Source organism: Alligator sinensis, unplaced genomic scaffold (assembly GCF_000455745.1).
Source record: "Alligator sinensis unplaced genomic scaffold, ASM45574v1 scaffold608_2, whole genome shotgun sequence".
NCBI lineage: Eukaryota > Metazoa > Chordata > Crocodylia > Alligatoridae > Alligator > Alligator sinensis.
The window spans coordinates 323162-344081 of NW_005842527.1; the positions used below are offsets into that span (position 1 = coordinate 323162).

The 20920-nt window shown below is 42.4% G+C and overlaps 1 protein-coding gene across 2 annotated transcripts in view; it reads right to left on the minus strand.

Moving 5' to 3' along the window:
* The window catches only part of PLEKHG1 (pleckstrin homology and RhoGEF domain containing G1), a 215221-nt gene extending 200900 nt beyond the window's left edge, over positions 1 to 14321 (minus strand). For both annotated transcript variants that reach the window (XM_014523737.2, XM_025213424.1), the window contains exon 1: positions 14291 to 14321. The gene's annotated coding sequence lies outside the window, so the exon portion shown is untranslated. The remainder of the gene's footprint in view (positions 1 to 14290) is intronic.
* Positions 14322 to 20920: the final 6599 nt, after the last annotated feature.

A 20920-nucleotide genomic window follows, 5' to 3' on the forward strand; every position in this document is an offset into this window, starting at 1 on the left:
GTGACGTCAGGTCACGTGTCTTTCCTTTGTCTCTCTCACCTATCTGCCTCCATTATAAGGCAATTTTGCTCAAAATGCTCAATGTCTTGTCATACTTCACAACACCATTGGGGACAATTCAGTGCTTGAGTCTCCCACGTCTTGATGTTAATATGGCATTTCTTCAGGCTGGCCTTCAATGTGTGCTTGAATTTCTTCTTTTGCCACCTCTAGCGTTATGAGTATAGAACCTGTTTTGAGAGTTAATTGTCAGGCACCCTTATGACATGTCCTGTCCAATGGAGCTGGTGCCATATAAATGTCTCTTTGATATTGGTGGTATTTCCTTGAGCCAAAGTGTTGGCATGTACTTCTTCTGTCCTTCCAATTGATATGGAAGATTTTCTGAAGACATTGCTCATGATAACATTCCAAGGTTTTCAGGGATTTCCAATAAGTGTCAGTATGCATCTACAAATCTCACTAAACATTCAGCCACCTATATAGGCATTTAAAAATCTGTCTCTAAGTGACTTATGAAGGGTCACACGGGGCATGTCCTCAACACAAATGGAGTATGCCAGGCAATGGATACTTACACCAGGCTGCTCTGAATGTGTGATAGATGGCACCATCTTTGAATACACCCCTACCCAGCAGAGAACCTGTTGATCCTGGATTGGCCTTGTCAACCATCTTCAGACTCACAGATAGGCAATCATGGAAGACGATCATCCTCAACTGAGAGGTCTTGGCAATAATGACAACCTACCACAGAATGTCAGTGATGAGGCAGAAAACCAAGTCAGGTTTCCCAAGCTCCAAAGTATCATTTTAATCGCTGGACCATTCTTCTGCTAGACATTTCCATTACGTACAGAACAAAGTCTATCGAAAGCATTCCGCATAAAATAGAAATACACTTGTTCAGGGCCCCAAACCTGCTAAGGCAACACCAGCTCCAAGTGGTTATCCATATTTTATGTTTAAGACTGCCGATAGCATTCAGTACATATGGACAGCAAGAACACCGCTGCTTTCTGTAAAGAAGCTAGGTATGATGTTTATTTGGATTGAGAGATGCTTCTACTTATTCTAACAAATTTTGCTTAATGTCCCCCTGCAGTCCAAAAATCATGGATTTGCTGACATCCCTAAGAAGAAGATATATTTTCTAGTAATAGCAGTTCTCCAAGTATATCCATATTCACCAGTCATTTGATCTTTGCTCATCTTTAGAGCATGACATTCTAGACAGTCATACAATCAGGGACTGAACAGAATAGGTTTTATTAATGCAATTTTGGGTTAAGTACAGACAGTCAATAAGCCCAAGGCTGAATGAATTTAATCTTCACAAATTAGTCTAAAATGTGTAGACTGAACCAATAAGCAAGTGAACAGACATTCACTTTCAAGTCCTGAAATGCAGGCATAGGCCTGCAGTAGGTCAGGCCAGAAGTTGGGGGGTGCTAGAGCACACTTCCCTGCTCAGCTAGGGCAGACAGCTTAGACCAAGGCTAGCCTGCCCACCCTGCAAGTTCGGGAGTGGTGGCAGTTGGGGGAGGTGCAAAGCATCATGAGATGCTGGGGGACCATCAGTTAATTTGAATCTGGAGGGGATCTGGGACAGAAGTTCATTAAACCTATTTAACCTAAATCAGCTAAATCTGATACTACATCTATCCAGGTTTATCTTAACGGGTTTTGGTTATTTTGAAAGTGGTTTATGTTCATCGAACTTCTGTTGTGTTACAGATTTGAACCAGTTTCAGAACCTTATATAGGTTTACATTTAATTTCTGTCCCTCGTCTTGGTGAACTGCTGATTTAAATGTACATACTTTGCAGCACTTCAGGGCTGTAGATATCATTTCTCCTTTACAACTGTCTGCATCTTTCTGGATTCATCTTTCCTACTTCTATGCCATGATGATCTCTCTCAAAGGCACTAGAAAACATCTATCCTCTTGTGAGTATAGGCTTCATAGAAACAAAATATCAAGTGGTCTGGCTTGGAACTTTGAAGTAATTATTAAAAATAAGATTCTGGATTAAGGGGAGAGAGAAAGGTTTGAATAAATGAGATTTAAATGCGAGAGAGATGTTTATGTACTTGGACTGGAAACTGTATACATTCAGCTGCAACTGATTTCCTGTGCGGCAAAATACCTCAGGCATTCAGCTGGCTAGGAACATTACGGAAGCCTTATGCCATTACCAGTTCTTGAGACCAGGAAGCTTTGCCTGATGCTTGTTCCTAGGCCAGAACAAATAGAAACCCTGCTGAGCTTCCAATCTGCCTTGGTTTAGGAGAAACCAAATCATAAACAGGCAAAGTTGTATATCTTCAAAAAATATTACCCTCCTCTTGACATAAACAACAATGTACAGTACTGTCTTCTGTTCCCACTTACCAAGCAATTTTGATGTCCATTTGTGGATTTAAGTACGAACACAATGCATCAGCCTTTAAGAGCTGTTGTTATGAAGAGCTAATATAATAACTACAATCAACTTAAGTTTAAAGGAGTAGTTTTCAGCATTGTTTTACAGGATTTTCAGAAATAACTTAATATTTTAAAACTCACTCAGGGTACATCTACATGTGCAATTCATAGTTTCAGTTTCATAGTTGGCAGGGTCGGAAGGGACCTGAGCAGATCATCAAGTCCAACCCCCTGCCATGGCAGGAAAAAGCACTGGGGTCAAATGACCCCAGAGAGGTGTTCGTCTAACCTCCTCTTAAAGACTCCTAGGGTAGGAGCCAGCACCACTTCGCTTGAAAGTTGGTTCCAGGTCCCAGCTGCCCTGACTGTGAAGTAGCACCTCCTGATGTCTAGTCTGAATGTACCTTCTGCCAGCTTGTGACCGTTATTTCTTGTCACTCCTGGTAGTGCTCAGGGGAACAGGGACTCCCCCAGTGCCTGCTGGTCCCCTCTGACTAGTTTGTAAATGGCCACTAGATCCCCCCTCAGCCTTCTCTTGTGAAGGCTGAACAGGTTCAGGTGCCTTAGCCTCTCCTCATAGGGCCTGCCCTGCTGCCCCCTGATCATGCGAGTGGCCCTCCTCTGGACCCTCTCCATGTTGTCCACATCCCTCCTGAAGTGCGGTGCCCAGAACTGGATGCAGTATTTCAAATGCGGCCTGACCAGTGTCGCATAGAGGGGGAGGATCACCTCCTTAGACCTGCTCGAGATGCATCTGTGAATGCATGACAAGGTGTGGTTGGCCTTCCTGACCGCGTCCCCACATTGATGCCAAAATAAACATGGGCTGACAATAATGACTCCAAGATCCCTTTCTGCCTCTGCACTGACGAGAAGGGAGTTCCCCAGCCTGTAGGTATGCTGCTGGTTCTTCTTTCCCAGGAGCAGTACCTTGCACTGTCAGTGTTGAAACTCATCCTGTTCTCATCTGCCCACCCCTGTAACCTATCTAGGTCCAATTGCAGCTTATTCCACCCTTCTAGCATGCCCACATCCCCCCACATCTTAGCGTCGTCAGCAAATTTGAACAGGGTGCTTTTTACCCCCTCGTCCAAGTCACTGATGAAGATATTGAACAGCATGGGTCCGAGGACTGAGCCCTGGGGGACCCCACTGCCCACATCCCTCCATGTCGAAAATGACCCATCCGCCACCACTTTCTGGGTGCGGCCGTCCAGCCAGTTAGCGACCCATTTGTCTGAGTAGGTGTCGACACCACAGTCCCCTAGTTTTTAAATGAGAATGGGGTGAGAGACAGTGTTGAAGGCCTTCCTGAAGTCCAGAAAGACTATGTCCACTGCTACCCCTGCATCTAAGGATTTTGTGACCTGGTCATAGAAGGCCACCAGGTTGGTCTGACAGGACATGCCTCTAATGAACCTATGTTGGTTGCCCCTAAGCATAACCTCCCCTGCTGGCCCCTCGTAGACATGTGTCAGGATAATTCTCTCAAAAAGCTTACCCAGGATCGAGGTAAGACTACCTGGCCTAAAGTTTCCTGGGTCCTCCTTCCTCCCTTTTTTTGAAAATGGGAACCACATTGGCCCTTTTCCAGGGCCAATTAATGCATATGAATAAATTCCGGGGCTTATTGCTTTGGAGTTTCTTGCTCTAGGGCATGCCGTTTGAACATGAACCCAGGAGCAAGAAAACTCCAAAGCATATTGCTCCAGAGTTTATTCATGCACAGCACATGGAGCCCAGTCAGAGCAGTGCAGGCTGGCTGGGGACCTGGGGGCTGCTCCAACCAGGCTCCACATGCTGCAGAGCGGCTGGCTGAAGCACAAGGATGCTTTAGCTTGGGGGATGCCTGCTGATTAGCCCCACAATGAAGAACCCTGTGCCCCAGTCAGCCGGGGAAGTGTCTACATGTGTGCTGCTGCACCCAAAGAAACTTCACATGGAGTTTATTAGTTCTCTGTACCCTAACAGGGATGTACATGTAGACACCAAGACATTTACTGCGCAGTTAATTAGTCAACTGCGCAGTAACTGTCTCATGTAGATGTGCCCTGTATGAAGCAACCATTCCTTCCAATAGTTTTCTCAATGAAAATTACCTAAAGAAACTAAGAGTGGACTTCAAATGGACTTTGTGTATTTTCCAACTTCATATTTATAATGAATAATTAACCAGTAAAGTTCCTCTCTTTAAATTTGAAAGCAAAAATCTACAAGCTACTTTAGCAGGTTTTCTTTGATTATAGTCTAACAGTGCAGTCCCTCAAGTATATAACATATTTTAGGCTGTGATGAAAGCAAACCATGATATTAAATGTTTTGTATGCTTTGTATTTAATTGTGCCATTTACTCCATCATATTCCTTGTTCCCAAGACTTCCAAAAGGCAAAGGACTCTATTTAAATGTTAAAGGAATCAATTTCTTCTAAAAAAACAACCAACCAAAAAAACCTAGAAGTAAAATGATTGCCAATGGGGATAAAATAGAACTGTTCAATAACTTTCTTATTATTTTCTTTTTTCCATCAGAAAATGTTAATTTGTTGGAACCTTAGCTTTTTCTATGAAAGTCTTAATCAACACATTTTTCTCAGATTCAGAAGAGGATGTCAGGCTAAACAAGGGACATGCCTCCCCAGAAGAGCCTAGAACCTGCTGGTCATGGCACTCAGCTGGGAGCTGGGAGCTCTAGGTTCAAGTCCTTCCTTTGCCCAGCTCAGACCACTGGTCTCCCATATCTAGGGACCTACCAAATTCATGATAGAAGTGGGTGCTTTGTGGATCCTTTAATCTTGCAGATTCCTCTGTGCTGCCCTCCGCACGCCCCCCCCCCCCCCCCCCCCCCCCCCGCCCCCCCCCCCCCCTCCCCCCGCTGACTGGTGCAGGGGACCCACTTGTGGCTTGCTCCTGATCAGTGGGGAGATGAAAAATGTGGTTTTACATACGGTGCAATTTTTCTCTCACGCCACTGATTGGCTCAGGGGCCCCAACAGCCCTGCTGTTTTCTGCTGACCAGCAGGGAGGCAAAAACAGTGCCATGTTTAAAACTGTGGTTTTAGCTTCCCTGCTAATCAGGAGGGAGTGGTGGGGCCCTCTGCTAATCAGCATTGGTGGGGGTGGGGTACAAGGGGCGAGGTGTGTGCGGGGGAACATACAAGATTAAAGGAGCCACCACGCACTCTACTTCCACCATGAATTTGGTAGGTCCCTACCCATATTACAAGTGAACCCTCCACTAGGCTGCAGACTATTTGGAGTAGGTCTCTCTCGATCTGTTTTTCTCCCTCCAAGAAAAGCATCAACAATCTCAATTTCATTGCGATAAGGAATAGGAACATTTCTGAAGTCTCAGAAAGTTTCACAAAATGGGAAAACTGTTTCCACCCAGCTCCCATATAAAATTTTGTTCTCATACACACTAATATAAAAGCCTGTGTTCGTTATTGTGGAGCATATTTATTGCACAGTATAACTTGGTACTGTAACTTATGTTTTAGTAAAAGAAACTGTTATGTGCTTTTATAAATAGTTAGTTCACTTCTAAAATAACTATGATTAATAAAAGACTGCACTCTCAACTTGCTCTCTTAAAAAATAAATAGGATTAAAAGGTATTAAACACATTAGCAACAGATATCTCCAGAATGTGTGCAAGTGTTCTTTCGAGCCAAACTCTAATTATAGTATTAAAAACCTAAAGGCAGCCTTACACAGGACCAAGTTAAACAAAACCCCTACAAAAAACTAAATTAAGACACAGGCGAGGGGGGTGGGCAGAGGAGTGGTGTGTTTAACTTAAGAGTATTCAGTCATCAAAATCTATATAAAACATTTGGCACCTGAGAATTTGGCATCACTGTGCAATAAAACAGAAAACAAAACTCAGCTTTTAATTTCCGCCTCTAAAATATGTCAATCCAACGCTTTCTTTTCAAAATATACTCTGTATGGGAGGCAGCCAAAATTATTCCTATTAATAAGATGGTAAGCGCTGCGAATTATTCTCACAGAAGTCAATGAAATGGTGAAAGGGTGATTATAAAGTTTGGCCAAATCAACTTTTTGCTGTAGTACTTGACCCATTGGTAGCATGCACTACTGGGCTGGAATGCAGTGCTGACTAAAACGCTGGCTGTTCTCAGAAGACATGTACTCTGAGGGAAAGCCACCCTAACACAATAAATACGCTTTTAAGAAAGCAGAGATTTCAAATTAGAGGATGTCTGCTGTGGTTAACAAGAGAAACCAAGCCCAGACCACCCAACTGTCTCCCTTTTGGTCCAATATAAGTGTATGTCAATTTAATCAGGTTCCAAACCACTCCTACAACTGGGACACCAGTGCATTAAGTCAGCCTATTAACTGTTATTCCCATCTGGTCCCTAACCTCAAATATTTCTCTCACATCCAGAAAACGCCATATTTAACACACCACATCACACCTCCACTACAATGTTTTTAAAGAAAATAATGAAACAAAATACCAAATATGCATCCTAAGACAAGTTGTACATATTAATATTTTAAGAAACCCAGTATTGAAAACAAGAGCATTTGCCAGGTAGATAATGAACAAAAATGTAACCTTAAATCAGAATTCACACAAAGCAGAGCTAGGAACGTGGATTTCATTTAGAAATAAAGGTATTTTGTATCAAGAAAACATTTGCTCCTAGCATATAACCTAGAGTCTAGCATATATTAATTGTCTTCTGCAAAACAATACAGCTGGGGTGCCAATCAGTGGCATGCACAGCCACTTTTGGCACATAGCAGACCCAGAAAGAACAGCACAGATAAGGCAGGAAAGAGACATCAGAGCAATGGATCAGGCAGAGGAAGGGTTTCAGACGGTCACTCAGAGTAGGCAGGACTTACTTCAGGGTACACCAGCCAAAAAGGTTGGCCTTCACTGCCAGCACAAAGAGACACTAACACATCTAAAGGTTGGACTATCATTAAAAACCAATCCAAGCATGTTGTCACCTCCTATTTCTCACTCTCCCAAATAACAAGTGCCACGACAATTGCACGTAGGTGGGCAACTCAGGCCTGAGTTACCAATATCTGAAATTGTCATGACTTTAAATAAATTGGTATTAGAGTTTTCTGTTAGCCTTATTGTTGTATTATTTTGCCCCATAAACTATGTTTCTTTCCCCTCCCCACCAAGCCCTCTCCAGATTTTTAACCGTGCTTAAGAGAACTCATGTAAAAGTTACGATTTCAAAGTAACTGAGAATAACGCTCTCAATTTTGCTTGGCAAGCCCACCTGTGAAGGTCTATCCTTATAGAATTGTATCTGAAAAAGGATCTAGGACCTTATCAAATATACGGTTTCAACATTCTGAAAAAACAAAATTTAGACAAATGCTGAAGTTGAATTACCATGGTTTAAATAACAATTTACAAGTCCAGTTTAGGTATGGCTTAAGTTATTTAGCTTCACGTTTCACACTTCAGATGGCCAAGGTTCAAATGCACTTTTAAGCTCAAATTACCAGTATTTCATTCTAACTACTACTAAAGCTACCCTTTCAAACTAGTTATTTTATTGCCTTGCACTTCCCTTATTCCCAACAGTTTTGCGTCTCTGCCAGTTCTCATGATATTTGATGCTCTTCTTGACAGCCAAACTCCTGGAGTCATGGTATCACATGAGAATCTTAGTTTCTAGTCACTGTGGTTTCTGAGAAAAGTAACCACGGAGGCTGGAAAAAATGAGAAGAATTGATCCCCAAAGGGTTGAAAACCAAAAGGAAATTAAAAATAAAATCTCACAAGATTAAAATTCCTTAGACCAATCAAAGTTTTAGGACTCTGAGTTGCATTATTTGAATGTAGATAGTAAAACTATTGCGATTTCTCAAAAGAGTTAGACTGTGGAGTGGATCCACAGGAGTGTGTTGTACTCTGAAAGCCATTTTAAAAATTAAAACCATATAAATAATATTATTAGTTTCCATGTTTGCCTTCTGTGTATTATCCATTTTCAAATAAAGATTTTCTGATTCCCAGCCCTGCAAAACTCAACCTAGTATCCCTGGGTTTTTTGTATATCACCACCAGTAGCAAGAGGTTCTCCAGGAAAAACTAAACAATCCCTTTCTTTTTTTTAGTGGAGGGGGGGAATTCATCTGAGCTTAACATTACAAAACTGGGACTAAAAGTGCAGTCAGACATCATGGATGCCTATACACATGCTCCGACATGTTCGAATCAGAACTCGGTAAATCGAGGCTGCTGTGTGTTCTAATCAGAATGCTTTAGCATCACATGTATAAGTCCTCTCAGGTTTAAAAATGGCCACTGAGGCACTTTAAAGCTTGTTGAAGTGTCCCATGGTCATTTTTAAATGTGCGGGGGCTTAATACATGTGACGCTGTGGTGTTTTAATTACAGCAGCTCTCCAGAAACCACTCTAATTAAAATGCCCCTCCTCCCCCCAAGTACATGTATTGGCAGCCCTTAATTACTAATCAGCAAGTCTGACAACTCTGGAATCACACAAAGCAAATCTATTGAAAAAGAAAACTGCCATACTTTATTACTACTTTTAATATTTTAAGCATATCCTATGTGTATCATACATTAGTGATTGCTGCTACTTTATATGCTTTTAATGTATTTCTTTTATTAAGGCATTTATGTCATACATTTGTTTTCAGGAACCCGAAGGCAATGTCATTTCTATGACAGCAATAGATTCATTGTTTTAACTATGTGCGGATGAAATGTATTCATGTACTATACATTAGTACAGTACTATTAGTACTATACAGTAGGTGGCAGTAATTGTTCTTATGTAGATTTCCTTGTATATAGTATTGTGCTTTCTGTGCAGAAAATGAAATCCATGTAAACATGGATCTAAAGATTGGTTCTTGTATTCTTCTCCTAATGGAAGCCCTGCAAATGTTTTCTTGATACAAAATACCTTTATTTCTAAATGAAATCCACATTCCTACCTCTGCTTTCTTCAACTGTGCTCAACTTGAGTATAGTATACATTTTATAATACTAATTCTGAGGTTTGGATTTTTTTTCAAAGACCCAAGATACAGTGCTGCACTCTTAGGTCTTCAGGAATAGCTATAAACAGCAGAAATGAAGAGAAATTGACTGTATTCTCTCACATACAACCCACCTTTTTACCCAAAAAAGCAAAACAACTTCTGGGAAAAAAGACAAGGTGCATATTTTATACCAGGGCCCACTGTATCTGCGAAAATATTGTTTAACATTATTTCACTTTTAACTTTGGAGTGCTAGGACTAATTCACAACCACATCCTTTCCAACTGAATTGTATTTTTTAAGGTAGGATTTGTTTGGCTAAACATCAAAAGTATACAGGGTACACTTCTGAAATGTAGACAGAGGATGTGTTAATACTATTGGCACAGACTTGACTGAGATATTAACAGTGGCTGTGCTACTACGGATAGGGTACCAAATTTTTAACACAATCAGAATCAGGGCCCCAGTGGGCTGAGTGCTATACAACTATACAACTATACAAAAGAAACACTGCTAGAATTGGTGGGTTTACAACAATTAATTCCTAGACTAGGAATTGTGACTGTACATGGGCGAGCAGGTTTCACAAACATTCAATTGCCCCAGAAGGCATCAGATGGGAGACAGGATCACATGACCAGAAGATGGATCACGAACTCCAAAGTGGGAATGTGGCAATTAAGAAATTACAAACTCTAGGACGATCTAGCACTACCAATCCCAAGGGCTTAGAAGTCAAAAGTCATACTCCCGCAATCATGATTGGGTTAAATATACAATTTTAAGAAAAATAAATGTGGGGGAATTGCCCCCACATTGCCCCCAATACTTGCCTCCTGTTCTTAGCCTTTAGGTTGCAAGGTCACATTTTCAAGATTTTCTCCACAACCATAATGGTTAGAAACTCAATTTTAAAGGTGAAAATATGACACTTTCACATAGCTACAGGACAAGAGCAACTGAGCTTTAAAGCAAGAGATATCAGGAGATTCACAGAAGTTTAGGGCTGGAAGAGAACTCATGAGAATATTGGGTCCAGCCCCCCTGCTCTGGGCAGAAGCACATGAAAGAGCCTCAAGAGTTGAGAAGTCTGTAGATTTCCCAAAAGTCCAACCTTGATAAAGTTTTAGCAGCCAAAAGTTCAACTTGTTTCTTCCCATATTTTCTTCAGTCAATACAGTTGTAATCAGGACTTTCCAGCCATCAGTACATAGCCCTAAAGCAGATATTTGAGCAGTTAATTCCAAATTCTTGCATCCTATGCAAAGGAAAACAACAAATAGTAAAAGAGTTGTAGCAAAAAGCTCTAATGGAAGCAGAAGTCCCCTACTGAAAAAATCACTCAGAAACCAGACACTGAATCACCTTAAACCTAGGCTTCACTTCAAAGGTGAATGTAATAAAACAAATCAAATATTCTCTCTTTCACAAAGGCTAACATTATAAATCAAAGCATTCTAAATAAACCATTTAGAAACTACATTTCTAACTTTTCTTACTACTCAAAGGCCTCCTTGTAAAAAGACACTAGGATGTATCATCTATTAACATAAGAACAATTCTGAGAAACCTTTCAAAGGCAGTGGGAAACTCATGACATAAAACTCAGATTTTAAAAGTGTACACTATGCTTTAAAAAGGAAAATTGTGGTAGAATTAGAAGACAAAGGGACAATGATGAATTATAAGTAAGAACATCATTGTGTTAGTGACACCAGTTATACAAGTATCATGAGATACAGACACACGCAGACACCCTCCACACCCCAGTCAACATTGGCTACCAAGATCTTCAGAAGTATCTAATAGTATGCCACTGTGATATAATCATTCAAGACTGAAGTTATTGATATATTTCTCTGAACTTTTTCTAGTTTCAAGCTTGCCAATTTGGGAAGCGGGGAATACAGGGGTAGTATCAAAAAATAAAGTGAAAATGTGGATGTACTAGAGAGTCACTTAATACTTGTTTCCTTTAGAGGCAGATTTTCATATTCCCCTAATCTTCTAAAAGAAAAACATCCTTAACTCCAAATATACAACTATATTAATAAATATTGCAGGTCTTATGGTCAGCCAAAGCATCCACATGTATTGGCAAAAAAATTCTCGGAATTAAGGTAACTGTTCTACAAAAAACGAATAAAAAAAATCAGAAGTTATAAAAATAAAGTATAAAGCCATCCTACACTGTGCCTTTCTAACCACGATGAATTATACCTCCAGAAGTCACTACTGCCAGATTTAGCCTTGTACAAGCTAACAGGATTCCTTTATAAATTTAGCTAGGGGCTTGGGCAAGAAGCACTTGTGGAAATTCGACCCACAAGTCCCAGGCAGTAAAGACAGTTCCCTCCAAGAACAAGGGAAAGAAGCCAAAACGAACTACTACTCATGTGCTTTTATTACAAACACCTAATCATTGAGAGAAGTCATCAGATTCTCTTTATGATATTATTGATAGCAAAAGGATGAGCAAATCACATGAAAGCTAGAGGAGCAAAAATAAATGAAATCATAAGTGTATCTGTCTCCCATTTAACAGTTAGGAAAAAAAATTCCAGTAGCTGGGACAAGGTGAAACTAAGTTTTGTTCTAGGTCCCTTGTTTTCCATGTGGCCTTCTGAGAAAAAGGGGAAATGAAGTGCCTCATGTTATTCAGCAATGACCCTGTGACTGACTCAAGTCTGAGTTCTGAAGGGCATCCCATTCAGCTTGACTCAGCTGGAAGGACAATGGCTGTGACAAAAGACTTACAGGGTCAGGGACAGAAAGCAAGAAAAAGAAGGAGGGAGGTCTTCAAGATCTCCAGAAGGAAGACAGGATCCCTCCCTCCAGAACTTCTGTATCCCCCACTGATCAATGATATTGGGTAACAGTTTTAAAACCCCTTATGTCACAATCAGCAGAACACTAACAATCTGTATTTTAACATATGGACCACTGCTAAGGGCCCTGCTACACATTCAAGTTAAAGGTGGATAGAAACCAACTATAGAGCTGTTACACCTTTTCAAGCACTAACTTTATAGCTGGACTAGCAAATTGCCTGTCAAGAAGGATGGCAGGGATGGAGCGCCGCCATGACAGCGGGGATGGAGGGGGGGGCGGGGGCGAGGCCAGTGTTGCTCCGCCACCGCCCCGCGCTACCACCGCTTCCAAGGAGAAGGGCTGGGGGGGAGGGGGGGGAGGGTCAGGCCAGCACTGCTGGCCTTGCCCCCCCCCACTCCATCCCCACCATCCTGTCCTGCTCTATGTCCAGCCCCACTCCATCCCTCCCCGTGCTAAGTCCCCACCGTCATGGAGGCGCTCCATCCCCACCATCATTCTTGACAGGCATTCACCCCACGTGCAGCACTGGCTGGAGCCACACCCCACCGGGCGCCACAACCCCGAGAGTTACGGACAGACAGACAGATGGACCAAGCCCTTTATATATATATATACATACATACACACACACACACACACACACACACACACACAGAGTCATTTTTATCATGAAATAATTACTGTGCAGGTGTGGCTGGCCTAAATTTATTCTATGATTGACGAGTTCATTGTAAGATAATTACTTTGCACTTGTGGCCAGTCTTTCTTTGCACGGGTGGCTGGTCTAAATTTATTGCACTATTAACCAGTTAACTGCATAATGTAGGTAACCTGTAGCAGGGGCCTTAAATTTCATACACAAGCCCTGCCACATGGTTAAATTAAATCTAGATAGAAACCAGCTGTAGGGTTGCTGCACTTTTCCAAGCGCTAACTTTGCAGCTGGTTGGCTCTTTTTCTAGCTGGATCACTCTTTATAATGACATGATAGTTACTTTGCATCTGTGGCTGGTCTAAATTTATCATGCAATTCACCAGTGAAGGACGCAACACACATTCATGTATAGCAGGAGCCTTAAGTTTGATACACGAGCCCTGCCAGAAATTCAAATGAAGGCTGGACAGAAACCAGCTATACCTCCATTACACACTTCCGAGCACTAACTTGGCAGCCAACTGGCTCTTTTTCTAGCTGGCCCGTCCTTTTTATGGCGGAAGTTGCTTTGCACATGTGACTGGTCTCACTTTGTGCAGTTCGCAAGTGGATGGCACCATAAATCGCTGCTCCGCACGTGCGGCCGATCACGCCATTCACCAGTGACCTGCATCCCCGTTACTTTGCCCGGTCTCCATTTATGGCACCATTCAGGACTAGGCACGGGCAAACTGGGAGGCTGCCCAGGGTCGGGGCAGGGACCCAAAACGGTCATTTTTTGATTCTCAACATTATCTCTGGCCAAGTGGGGCCCAATACCAAAAGTTCACCCGGGGCTGCCAGAAGTCTAGGTACAGTGCCAGCGCCGTTCACCGGGAACGGCGGGATGCATGTAACGGGGGGCAGGAGGCTTGAAACAGCTCTCCAAATCCCAGGGGGCAGCTCCAACCGCCTGAGGCAGAAACATTACAGGACGGGTCTTAAACTGGAGTAACCAAGCACTTGGTAGGACTGAAGACAGTGGTGCAGGCGGGGGACCCTGGGGAGCAGCGGAGCCACAGAGGGCAGGTGCCCCGGGGACACGGGTTTCCCCCCGACGTGCGGGCTGGGGGCTGGTGGGAGGGGAGGACGCGCTGCAGGAGCCCGGGCCAGGAGGAGGAGGAGGAGCGGGAGCCGCTTCTCCCGGGTGCCCCTTGCAAGGGGGACCTCCCGGGAAGGGGAAGGGGCAATGAAGGTCCCTGTCCCCCGCCCCGGGGCTGCAGGATGGGGGCCCCCCGGCTGCAGGGGATGCAGCCTGATCCCTGCAGGCTGCCCCGGGGAGAGAGGGCGGCAGCGGTGCAAGCGCGCTCTTACCGGGCTCCGCCGCTGCTCCTCAGCAGCTCCCCTGGGAGGCCCGGCTTGGCCTCAGGCTGCAGCTGACGTCCCTCCTCCTCCTGGTCTCCCCCTGGGGTGGGAAAGGGGGAGAGACAGATTAACCACTCGGGCTTGGCTCTGGAGCCCAGCCAAAGAGAGCAGTCAAATTACAGCCCCCGGCGAAGGGCGAGGGGGTGTGTGCTAGAGAGGCAGCTACTGGTTTCACACACCCGGCAAGCCCTCCACTGTCTGGGGGCTTCCTTGCTAGCCTAGAAACCCTGGCTGCCTCGCCTTTGCCTTCTTCTCTTCGCTCCCCGCGGACCCCAGCCTTAGCCCAAAAAGGAGCTGCTGCCTCTCAAACGTGTCACCTAGGATCTCAACTGCAATTTTCTTGCTTCTCGGCCATTTACGTGGTGTTTCCCCTGCCAGGTATCTGGGTCCATGAGGGCAGTTTTCCTTAAGCGTTCCTGGGGATAACTGTTCTTCTGGGGTGATTTAGTACCTGCCAAGGTGTTGGGGCTTAAAGCCCACTTTAGGGAAATGGGAGGCTCCTCCCTAGCTGGCTCTGAGGGCCTTATGGCTGAGGGCAAGCAAAACTCAGGGGGCATCCGAACCCCAAGCCATGTAGGATGCCTGCCAAAGTAGGATGCCTCCAAGTAGGATGCCCGCCAAAGGTTTTGGAAACATCTGAAGCCCCAGTGCAGGTGGAGGATGTTTGACAGTAGTAGGGCCACATACGGTTCTGGACTGCTGGATTTGGAATTAGTTTTGGCCAATTTGGCCTTGGATACAAATTAAATTAAAAAAAAAAAATCTCTGCACCTAACCTGGGCAAAATGAGCTATTACAAACAGGGATGCAGTCAGTAACCGGGTTGGTCTGAGACAAAAAGAAATGCAGAACCCTACAACTCTTGGTTCAGAGGTGATAGCTTTTATTAGATCAACTGAGAAATCGCAAAATAAATAAATAAATAAATAAAATAAAAATCTTTTTCATGCCTGTCTTTTTCAGCAAACATTTTTTTTGGCAAGCTTTCGGTGTGTATGCCCAAAAGCTTGCAGAAAAGGTTTTTGAGGGGGTTGCAATTTCTTAGTTGGTCTAATGAAAGGTATCATCTCTAAACCAAGAGTTGTAGAGTTTGGTTATTCCAAACAAGAGAATTAACCACACCTTCAGCTCTCCTGTGAAATATGAGTTTTCATTTCTACCTAGGAGGACTTTTGCAACCTCTGCTTTCTCCTATGCCTGATGAAGGGCGTGTGTGCCTGAAAGCTTGCAAATACATACAATAATTTGTTTGCAAATATCTAGTTGGTCTAATAGAAGAGATCACCTCTTCCAGGAGTTTTGATTCCAATTGTCAGAGAAACAGCTTCTGGGTCTGGCACAGAAGATCCAGCCGGCTTATCCATTGCTTCCTAATGGCACAGAGTGATCAACCTGCCCTTTTAAATCCCTTCTTTTCCAATGCTGCAGTTAGAGCATCTTTTTTTCTTAGTCAAGGGGGTTCCTGGCTAGAGGGTCTTGCCCCTCTGCTCAGGGTCAGACTGATCACCATATTTGGGGTCAGGAAGGAATGTTACCTCATCTGGGGTCAGACTGGTATAGACTGAGGGTTTTCTTCCCCTGTAATAGCACCCTCTAGCTGGGACCTCTTGAGCTGCATATATTGATAACATTTTATATAAGCAGGACAGTGACTGCTGTGGTTTCACTTGCTTTACTTAGGGCAAGTTAGGCTTTTATGTCTTGTGTTGTGCCAGGGTTGGGGGTAGTCTTACATACAGTTTAGATTATGGTTGTATGGGATAGTTTGGATGGGGATGATCCTGCCTCAGGCAGGGCCTTGGACTAGATGACCTCTGGCCCTACTTCTCTATGACTCAAGGACCAGTATAAAGTCATGCACTTAGGACAGAAGAATCCCAAGCACCGCTACCACCTGGGGACTGACTCGCTAAACAGCAGCTCTGCAGAAAAGGACCTGGGGGTTACAATAAGATGGATATGAGTCAGCAGTGTGCCCTTGTTGCCAAGAAGGCTAACAGCATACGGGGCTGCATTATTAGGAGTGTTGCCAGCAGATCAAGGGAAATGATTATTCCCCTCTATTCTGCACTGATGAGGCCACATCTGGAGTACTGTGCCCAGTTTTTGGCCCCACGCTATAGAAAGGACAACAGTTTGTTAACAAACTGGAGATAGTCCAGCAGAGAGCAACAAAAATGTTTAGGGGGCTGGGAGACATGACTGCTAAGGAAAGACTGAGGGAACTGAGCTTATTTAGTTTGGAGAAGAAAAGACTGAGAGGAGATTTAATAGCAGCCTTCAACTACCTGAAGGGGGTTTCCAAAAAGTATGAAGTTAGACTATTCACAGTGATTACAGATGACAGAACAAGGAGCAATAGTCTCAAGTTGCAGCAAGGGAAGTTTAGGTTAGATATTAGGAAAAACTCTTTCACTAGGAGGGTAGTAAAGCACTGAAACAGGTACCTAGAGGGTGGTGGAATGTCCATCCTTGGAGGTTTTTAAGGTCCAGCTTGACAAAGCCCTGGCTGGAGTGATCTGGTTGGAGAAGCTCCTGCTTTGAGCATGGGTTGGACTAGATGACCTCCTGAGGTCCCTTTCAACTCTAATTTTCTATGATTCTATGACTCTGACTGTAAGGACCTCAGGAGTGTAAGTCAGGTGTGATAGGTGCACAGGTGACTGAGGAAACCAGCATCGGCCAAGAAGCCTTTTCCACAAATCTCCCATTTCTGTGTGCTCTGCTGCTGCTGTGCTTGCTTTTGTCTTATAGATTTTTATCTCCTTGACATGGTGTCAGTTCAACATACTCCACTCCCTTTGCTGTCAGTTTGACATGCACCACTGATGACCGTCAGCAATCAGAGATTCCCAGAGGTAAACTGGTACAGATTGCATTGGACCAGGTACCACTTCAGAGCATTCATGAAACTGTTCCTGGGCCAATCATTGTTCCTCTTGTCACTCTCTAATTTTCTTTGCAGTAGCTACTTAGGCATTCACATACCATCCAGTCATACTATGTCCAACCCAACACTGCTGAGACCTCAAAATTAAGTCTTCACTACTTAAGCAATCAGCACTGGTCTCTCTACTAACCTTCATTACCTCTACATGTGTAATGTGTAATGAACCTACCAAAGATCTCAGTAGCTTTCAGATAGAAAAGGTTACCAACTCATCAATGCAGTCAGTCAATACAGTTATCAATATAGCAGCCAGGACAAACTGAGCTGTATAAAGTCAGACATATAGTTCTTAAATAGCTGGCACTTCTAGACATAGCTTAGCTTTGTAAAAGGAAAGGGGACAGGTCAACTTGAAATGTACTGCATTTTTTTTAAAGTTAGTTCAAAGCTGTTTTGTGTATTATACAACTCCCTGATTTTTTACTTTACAATGGTATTTTCATGCTTTTAAAGTTTTTCTGTTGCTGTGTGAATGTTCTGTGAATGTGCTGTGTGAATGCAAACAGAAGAAAGTATCTAATAACAGCAGCAGTCCTCTTTCTGGGTTAGATGATAGACTGATGCAGAGTTTCATAGAAGCCAATAATCACAGAGCATTGTGTGTGCAAGAATAGCTCTAGACTGAACCAGGGCCTAACTGTGAAAGAAATATTAAAACTGACTATACACAAAGTAAAAAAACCCTTTATTTTAGTATATTTTAGTTATATGAAGCTTAGGTATTATACCAATAGAGAAATAGTTTTCAGGACAAACTATCTCCTTTGTATCTTACATTATTTGCTTACTTTTTGTATTTCTTTTGGCACAGCTATTAGTCAGTCTCCCATTTTTGTCCTGGTGCTTTACAATATAATCCTAGTCTTTTTCACTTTTTCTAACCCACCTCCTGTCAACTGTCCTTTTTCTCAGGTTCTCCTCCTTGCCAACATCCAGGGTGCAAATTCGTGAGACCCTCTGAAAATGTGAGGGTTGTTTTTTTAAAAGAAAAAACAAACTTTGGAATTTATTTCAAAATTTCAATTTGCTAAAATATTTGCTATAAAATTGTAAGAGTTGGTAACTCAGAGTTAATAGCCAAATGTTGAAGGATCCCACAAATACTGCATAGGAAAGTTTGTTTATCCATGTAAGTATTCCTATTAATTTTAAGTTTTGTAATCCTTTCTTTTTACAGAATATAAACTTGATCAAAGAATGATATACCAGTTTCTTTTAACAAGCATCTTTTTGTGCCTTCTTTGGTCCAACAATTGTACACGTTTAATTTTTGGCATGCGAGTAACTTTGTGAAATCACAAGTGTTTGCAGATCTGGGCTTCATTAGGTCCATCTCTCTGGTCTAAGGTCAGAAATCACTTACACACATGATTAACTTTGTGCTTAAGCACAACCTGAAAAGGGATGCTTCTTGAATTAGACAGTCAGGTTGCTCCTTACACCCAGGTCTGTACAAAATAGGTTGCTTGCTTCCTATCAAAAAAGGAAACAAAAAGAATAATAATTCAATAGTGCAAATACAGTGGGAAGCACAAATACTATACAAATGCCTATTATTAAACTTATTTCTGATTAAACTAAAAGTTAACCAATAAAGATATGCTTCTTAATAGTTTTTCTTCTCCTGCTGTCAACACTTTCATGGTCACCCCTTAACATCCCTTTTTCATACAATGCATCACTCCAGATTCTGATAGTGGAATCTATAGTTTCTCCTTGCACTCATGACTAAACATATGATATATGGAATATGAATTATTTTAAATATTTAAAGAATTAAAATATACACAGAACAGTTAATTGACAAGACATTCAGTTTTAGTGTTCATTCTCATCTTTATTGTTCTTATTATATCCCTAAAATAACAAAAAGATCTGTCAAGATCTGTTTACTCGCTCTTATTTTTCAAGTGTAAATATCCCTCCAGACATTCCAGTACATACGGCATATATTGTCTCAGGCAGCTTTGAATTTTATGTTAAAAGACTCAGTAGATTCCTATAGATCAACTTAGGTTTGGTTTCAAAACAAAGTTTTCCACTTGACGCAAAATGAAGACTCATTGAATTTTCAAATAACTCCCCCCCCATTCTTCCAGGATTGATAATCACTCCCATAAATAACACTTATTTATACAACAGTATTACAATTAGTTATCATTTAGGAGTAAGTTCCAGTCCACCCCCACTTCCTAGTGCTCTGTCTCTGTTATATCAAAAAGATGCTGCCTTCTGCACTTAGTGCTGTAGAATAATGCTGTATACAGGTTCTCTCTGCTGCAGTCATTGGAAGTGTACAGGGATAAGCCAGGAAGTAACTCTTGAGTCTGCAGATAACACTGACCCATTGGGCAAAACATCCTTGCCCTGTGTGGCTGCTCTGGTCCTGCATTTAGACTGAGAGAAAGATATTTATAATCCTTGCCTTAGTCCTGCGCACAAAGTTTATTTACTCTGGCTTTTTGTGGGGAAACCAGAATCTTCCCCTTAAATCACTGAATGACTGGGGGAAATCACTAAAAACAAAATAAATCTCAACACCTACCATCAGAAACCCATCCTTGTATTAGAGGTAGAATTAGGTAGTGTTTTCCTGCTATCAAAAATTATGTTCTTTTCAGAAGTTATGTTCCTTGCACCGGATCTCTACTTGGTACACTTTAATTTGATGTGCAACTTATATGAGTTAGGTCAAATTAAAATAAATGTGAGAATCCACACATGTTCAAATACTGGCTATATACAGACAAAAACAGTACAGCATCCTATATGCTTGGGGTTTTTTTAAACTATAGGACACTGTATCATTTCTGTAAAAATTCATATTAAAGGTTTATATTATGTGATCTCTTTCATGTGGAGTTTTCTTCAGATTCAGAACTTTGACTACCCATTTGTCTACTTCATTTTTCCATTAGCTTTTGCCAAAAATACCTAGCATTTGTGATGAGCGGATGATTGATTGATTGATTATGATCATTGTTGCAAACAAATGATAGAAAATTTTACTAAGTGCATCTATCAGGATTTTGAAAAAGCTGGATATACAGAAAAGTTTTTCAAGTCCCCTGACCCCTCTTTCCGTATAATTGTACTGTAATCCAAACCACTGTTATTAAAACTTTCAAATAATAGGAGTAGGGATAGGGAAGATTTCTGGGCAGGGGGCCCTCTGCATTTGGTGGGTGTATTTTATTTATTTCATTAAGCTTTTGCTTTCTTTCCTCATCATGTCAACTGCACCATTACAAAAGTACTCTGGCTTGCGCTATAATTCCAGCTTCATAGATTCATAGATGTTAGGGTCAGAAGGGACCTCAATAAATCATCGAGTCCGGCCCCCTGCATAAGCAGGAAAGAGTGCTGGGTCTAGATGACCCCAGCTAGATACTCATCTAACCTCCTCTGGAAGACACCCAGGGTAGGGGAGAGCACCACCTCCCTTGGGAGCCCGTTCCAGACCCTGGCCACTCGAACTGTGAAGAAGTTCTTCCTAATGTCCAATCTAAATCTGTTCTCTGCTAGCTTGTGGCCATTATTTCTTGTAACCCCCGGGGGCGCCTTGGTGAATAAATACTCACCAATTCCCTTCTGTGCCCCCGTGATGAACTTATAGGCAGCCACAAGGT